Here is a 7,500-nt window from a genome sequence, read left to right as displayed (position 1 = left end):
CTGCAACATGGCGCACCTAACGTTTGGTCTATGAGTTGAAACGCCTTAGTAGTGCTTACATTTAGTCCACAGCACCCTCATTCTTGTTTCCGGATAACAAGTCTGACGGATTTAAACCTACCTAGTTCTATTGATATAGGTTCCTTCAAGCTTGATCATTAAAAAGGTTATTGAACCCTTGTGCTACTAAATACTTGAAGTGTAGCTTGTCCTTATGGCAGTAGACATTGCGGCGCACAGCCGTGCGGCTCTGAAACGTCATTTGACGCAGTATGGGGTGCCGGACACGGGCATGGACGTCATCTTTGTAGTGGGAGCCGATGCGGCTCACCCGTTTGAGTTGTTCTATTCCTGGGTGACGATTCCGGCAGTCAGTGGGGATGACGATACCTTTCATTCTTACACTGCTACTGCCGTGCCTGCTAACTATGCGCCGTATAGGACACAGGAGATACCAATATCTGCTTGGCAACATCAGATTTGGTTTAATGGCGCCCTCCCCCATGTGGTTATACCGCCGAGAATGGGCCCTTTATCAATTGCAGGGGCCACTTGGCCGGTACTAGCCGGATTTACGCCTCATCCCCGTTACCTCACGGTGACGGTGGCTGAATTGCGTGTACTACACACTGCCCTTATATCAGTATATAGGGCGTTGGTGCAGTATGTGTCGCGCACTGTACAGGCGGGGGCGCCTGTTAGTGCGGGACAACCTAGTGATCGTCACGCGGTGGTCATTAGTCCTGTTATGGTCAATTCTGTTATGGGCAAGCGCCCCCTCACAAGGGATGATTATCCTTTTTGGCTTGCTGAAAAATTTGACCAAATAGAGGCGGTTTATCCGCATACAACTCCTGTGGAAAAACACAGGATCCTCACCATTAGTTTGCCTAAAGACTTAGTTCCCCATATAGATGATTGTGTATCCTGGGGTAAGATTTTTGCTGCGACGTACGCGCAGTGCTTTGGCACTCCGTCTATGTTACAGCTGCCCTCCATAATTAAACAGGTTCAAGAGGACCATGGAGCGGAGTCTGCGATAGAATTGGGGATGCGGCTCCTCGGAGATTTTGGCCTGGTGGCTACCATGATAATGGGAAACCTTAAGGGTGATGCGTTGCACTTTCAGGTTCGTAATGAACTGAAGAAAGTTGCTGAAGAGGACAAGCCGCAGGAATTTGCAAAAATAATTTCAGAAGCATATCGTGATTTGGGTCGTAGCTCTTTAGGAGTTAAGCCTGTGATCAAAAATCCCGATTCTAAGCAGCAGGGTAAGGCAGAAACTTCTGGTAAGGATGGTCGGCCAATTTTTCCAAAACAACCTTGGCGGACTAAACAACAGGGAAAGCAGCAGCAGAAACAGGGCTCTCGGCCTGCCTCTCCCGTACAGTCAAGTAGTGAACGCACTTATGATCTGCGAGATCGTGCTACTATTAAGTCTCCTGATAGATTTCAGGTTTCTGAACCGCGCTCTCCTCGTTCTTCACAGGAAACATCGGCTACACAGTCTGGTGGCGGAGGCGGTGGCAAAGGTCGGGGTGCTCCACAACAGCGTGACCAACCCCGACAGACTGAGGGTAAAGGCAAGCAGGACGAGTTTGCTCGACAAAGACCCCCGTTTCAGAAGAAGAAAGTGGCGGCTCTGACGGCAAAATATGCCTCAGATAGTGCGGACACAGCTTCAGAACCGGACATGGGCGCTGACGCTACTGGACAGCGCGGCAGAAATTACCATAGTCCGTCAAGCTCTGCGTCCATTTCTGGCGGCGACAGCAACTGATGTATTGGTTACTGTTGAAACAGCTGACACCAGAGTGGCTCCCCCTGATAGACTTTATGAAATAGTCTTATTAATAGAGGGTGACATACAACGTACTATAAAAGGGATTTTTTGGGATAATCTGACCACCACCTATGATATCCTCCTAGCGGAGGCAGATTGGCCCCCAGCCTTCATTTTGGAAGCTCCTAGAGGGGAGGAGAAAATCCTCCCGTCCTTTGCGCACACTGTGCCTAAGGACCAAGCTGAAGTGTACGCTGAGGAGTGGGCGCTGGCGCTTGCGCCGGCGGTATATCGTACTCAGGTGGGATGGGACCGGTTGTCCCCCTGCCATGAGATTCCATTGCGGTCTATGCCCCAGCCTCAGCCCCAATATCCCATGCGTCGTGAAGCTAGACCTCACGTCGCGGCGATCCTTGAACAATTGGAATATCAGGGTGTAATTGAAACTTGTGTGTCCCCTATGAATAACCCTTTATTCACTGTAACGAAGCCTGACGGCTCGTACCGTTTAGTTTTGGATTACCGGCACCTAAACTCCCATTGCCGGACCTGCGCGGTACAGAATACACATAGCTCGGCTCTAGTCGACAGTCTCGTGCGTAAACGATTTAAAACGACACTTGACATTTCCAATGGCTTTTTTAGCCATAACCTGTCCACACTGAGTAGCCAGTGGACAGCGTTTACTTCGGGCGGAAAACAAAAACAGTTTACGAGATTAGCCATGGGCTACAAAAATAGCCCTGGCGTCTTTTCCGCTCGCGTGGTTTCTCTCTTAGAAAGAATAGACCCCGAGGCATACTCCTATGTTGACGATATCTACCTCACGGATGACGAGCTGTTGCCGCATCTGTCTCGAGTCGACAATATTGTAGTGAGTTTTGCTGACTATGGCTACAAATTCAATTTTGCGAAGTCTCACATCGCGGAATATACAGTGTTGTTTTTGGGCTACGAGCTCAATAATGAAGGTAAGGGGTTAGCTCCCCACTTTCTGGAGAAGTGCGCATGCTTGAGTGCGCCAACGACACTAAAGAAATTACAGTCTCTGCTGGGCTTTCTGAATTTCGGCCGTACGTACATTCCTGATTATGCCCAGCGTATCAAGCCGCTTTACGCCTTGGTACAACCCACATTTTCGAAGTCTAGCTGGCAGCTGGAACATTCTAAAATTTTACAGTCTTTACAGGCTGACCTTCTTGCTTCACAATATTTGCTGACACGTGATAACCGCACTAACCTGGTAATAAGAATAGTGCCAGGCGCCGTGGGTTTCACGTATTTGACGTTTAATGAGGGCGATACAGTCCCCATTGCGTACAAATCCCACTTGTACACCTCTGCTGAATTACGTTTTTCCGCGGTCGAAAAAGTTCTGACTGCTGTACAGATGGCGATCCTTAAAGAACGCGCACTGTCACATGGGAAACAGATTCTGGTTGTAACACCCTATCCTGCCTTAGAAGCGGTGACAAAGGCAAGTGTACCAAATTCTGAAGCTTTGCATCCTCGGTGGATACAATGGGCCACAACACTGACGTCGCCAGACGTCACCTACATCTTTGATGCCTCATTACAGACTCAAGAGTTCTTGCAGTATGAATTCGTTCATCCGGCTCCTCTGTCTTTGCGCCCGCTCGAAGAATACCATTGTGTCATATACACTGACGGGTCTGCGCAGCCCGCAATTGGATCAAAGCACGCCTACTCAGCGGCTTGCGCAATTGTCGTAGGTACTTTCGTAAATGGTGAATTCCAATCTGATGCAGTGCATACGCAGTCATTGGGCGATTGTACCGCGCAATTGGCGGAGCTTCGGGCTCTAGTGCTTGCACTGGAGTTTGCTGATCCCCGAGTCACTACTCTAATTGTGAGTGATTCTTTCTACTGTGTCCAGTCCTATAATGACAATTTACACTTCTGGTCTCAGAATGACTATCGAGACACAAAAGGTGGCACAATTAAGCATAAAACGCTTTGGGTTCGAGTGGCAGACTTTAAAGAACGTCTCCCTCTCGTGAATGTTATTCACACTCTTGGTCACCAGCGACTTGGTGTCCATGCTGTCGGCAACAGCTTGGCTGACGAGGCAGCAAAAACAGCAGTGGCTACATACTTAGTGGCAGCAGTTACCAGATCAAAGAGTAAGATTGATGATGACATCTTGGCAGCTATTGCTGCTACAGAAAAGGGAGGCGATTACCCGAAGGGTTTTCCTTCTCGTTACATTTACCATTTAAGTCCTGATAATGTCCCATTAGTGAGGATTAACGACGTTGGTGACAGAATTATTCCCAACGCGGACTGCAGACCCGCACTGATTCTGGCTGCTCATGAGGGGTTGGCGTCTGCCCACGCCGGAGTGTCAGCCACAATATCTCTGCTACAACAACGTTACTGGTGGTTCGGTTTATATAAACAAGCGCGCGCTTATGTTCTTGATTGTGACATTTGCCAACAGATTAAACCTTCTACTGTTGCGCGCCCATCACAAACACAGTTGTACATATCCAATAAACCATTTGGTTGTGTTTATTTGGATCACTGCGGTCCTTTTTCTTCTGATACTGCGTACAAGTACATCTTGGTTGCAGTGGATTCGTGCACACGTTTTCTGTGGGTATGGCCACAAAGGAGTGCTGACTCGCGGACTGTCATCAGAGATTTGCGTGTCTTTGTGGGAACTTTTGCGTGTGGTACCTTCCATTCTGATCAGGGCCCCGCGTTCGCCTCTAAGGCTTACAAGGAGGCTATGAGAAATTTGGGGGTCCTAGTCAAATTTTCGTCCCCCTACCGACCTGAGGGTAATAGTGTGGTGGAGCGAATGAACCGTGACTTAAAGCAATCATTGACAGCCCGTGTTTTAGGCACAGGCCGGAACTGGCTAGCCCATTTGTATAACGTCCAACGTGCACTTAATAATCACCCTAGAAGGTCTCTGGGTGGGCGGACCCCGTACATGATGCTCTTCGGAATCAGAATGTTTGTACCAGACCTTGATGGTCTAGACATGGCGGCGTCGACCGCACCCTTTGACGTAGATGATCACTGTGCTGTTTTACAGACTCTACAAGAAGCCAGAGACACTCTATCGAAGGAACACTTGCCCTCCACATCTGAAGTTGAAGTTCAGGTTCCGGTAGTCGGCTGGCTACCCCGAGTTGGAGATCTGGTCCGTGAGAAGGTGGAGAACAAGAAGGAGTTCGGCCCCTCTTATCGTGCACCAGTTCCAGTGCTTGGAGTGCAGGGTACAAGAACAGTCATTTTACCTCCACTTCCTGGTCGCAAAGAAAACAGGTACATCTCTATTGACAATGTCAAACTTCAGCGAGTGGCCGATACTTCTTAGCATGACTCCAGCAGTTTCATGCCAGACGATACAAAGAAATTCAAGGTTGACTCTTGCTTCTAACACCGTGCCTGATGTTGCCATCGAGATGCAATCGGTTACTGATCCCTTGTTGATACCGTCGGCTGGTGGTTTGCCCGACGAGACTGAGTATGCTTATCCTACACGTGGTCCCTCGCCTGTTTTACAATCTACGGCGCTTGGACAGTCCCGTTTCTCCTTTGACACTAACTCGATGCCCTCAAGCCCCCCATCGAACATTGCTGTTTTTTTCAGCTGGTTTAAGAGACATTTTTTGATTGCCCCTTGGACATACATTTGGCTGTTGCTTTTCAGTATTTTTTTGTTTATGTCCATTGGATTCGTGATAGTTTTTTTCCGTCTTGTGGATGGCCACTATCTGAGTGAGAGATCGACAATTAGACTTATCAATGGAACTTTGGCCCCCCACTCCTCGTCCCACGTCATGAAGAGGGACCAGACTTTTGTGAATATTACTGCCTGGCCCGTCTTGGATGGAATCGCATGGGATGCTGTTAAATTCCAAATTCATGGGCCTACAGAGGTCATTAATGTACCTAATGTATTTCGTGTTTCTATGGGTGATGTGGTTAGGCAGAACATCCGTTCTGATGATTGGGATGTACACGCCATTGAATCACTGTTTTCTGATTTGAAATATTATGCCGCTTTTGATGCTGAAGATTTATACGAAAATGCGGCTAATTATGCGGAACAGTATTGTTTTCAACATTATGGCAATCATTTCCTGCATAAAGCAAATACATTTAGAAATTTTGTAAATTTTACCCAATGGGAACACTGTCCTACTCCCGAATTCGGAAGTTCGCAAACACTAGTTAACAAGTATTCATATTTTACCGATTTCAGTGTTTCCAACCCGGCAGCGTTTTATTTTAAGGTGCTGCCTGAGTCTGCCGCAAAGGTTAGACTGACACACACAAAGTTACTTTATTCCAAGTCCTTTATGGACGAGTTGTCAATCAAAGGTTATGATGTATGGAAGGCTACTATTGATCTAAAGTCGGTTTGGAGTTCCAAGCCGTGGCAGGTACAGGGTACAGAGGCTTTACATCGTGCCTGTCTTATACCAAATCATATTTTATTTTTAAATTCATCCATCTTCCAAACCACCTGTTTTGGATTGGCTACTTCTAAACAATTAAAGTCACCTTCTGTGCCGGATCTGGGCGCTTATCCCAATTGGGATAATCACACAGATCTGTCCCTTGCTGCTTTGCGCTCCTTAGTTTCAAATACATCTTTCAATATTTCGAAAGTTAATAGTGAGGGTTGGTTACTTTGGCAAAGCAGTTCAGATATCTGCCAACGACGTTTTCTGGGACTGAAACCGGGGTATACTCAGGAACGCGTAGACCCTCGGTTTGAGTCGTCACATACAGTAACTACATACTCTGTGGGCAAGTTATGTCAATCTTGGCTGCGACATTCCACTTTGGCGTCTGTCAAAGTTCATTTATCACAATTACATGACAAAATAGATTTGAATGATTTTGTTAAGGGTCCTGTGGGTGGCAGAACCAAGAGGTGGGCGTATGCTATTTACAACGAAGTCTGGAAGTTGTCACAGATTGAGGCGGCTTCCAGATTGAGGGCTATTGACCAAGCCAACATGGAAAAGGTTTTAGCCGTTATAGATAACAGCATTAGCACTCTCTCTTCTAGGATTTATACATTAGATAATATTGTTTCATCGGTTGTTGATATAGTGCATGATGATATGTCTGTGTTATATCATGGTCAAAACCAGTTGCGTTCTGTTATGCAGTTTGCATGGACGTTGCAGACGTTGAAGGCAGGGAAGGTCCCTTGGGACTATCTGAACACTACATCGTTATTCCTTCCCTTTAACCTTACTGACAAGCAGCGCTTTATGTCTATGAAGGATGCTACATATTCATTGTTGCATATTGAAAAGTTAGAACCGTTGCCCTTCTCAGTAGCAGAGATCAATTCGGCTACGTGGCTAGCACACGGATTGATAACACTACCTTTCGCGCTTTTTAAGTTTACGTCTTGTATGAAACATTATGCTTTGGGTAGATATGAACCGCTGGGCACCGCTTTCATACATGAGGTTTGGTCCCTCCCCTTTACGTATCGATGTACTAGGTACGGGACTGAGGTTTATTTGAAAGGTGAGGAATGTACCACGTCACCAGACCATTCCTTGGTATGTAGGCACATTCAATTACACGGCGCATGCAATGTACAAGCACCGAACTTAGCCTGCATCCTACGAGGTGTCCCAGTGCCTGTGATTACGCCTTCTTTCACACTGCTTGCTAACGGTAGTTATTTGATTTTGAATAGTGAAGCTTGCTGT

Source organism: Triturus cristatus, chromosome 1_1 (genome assembly GCF_964204655.1).
Source record: "Triturus cristatus chromosome 1_1, aTriCri1.1, whole genome shotgun sequence".
In the NCBI taxonomy this organism is placed as follows: Eukaryota; Metazoa; Chordata; class Amphibia; order Caudata; family Salamandridae; genus Triturus; species Triturus cristatus.
This window is presented reverse-complemented; position numbering follows the sequence as displayed.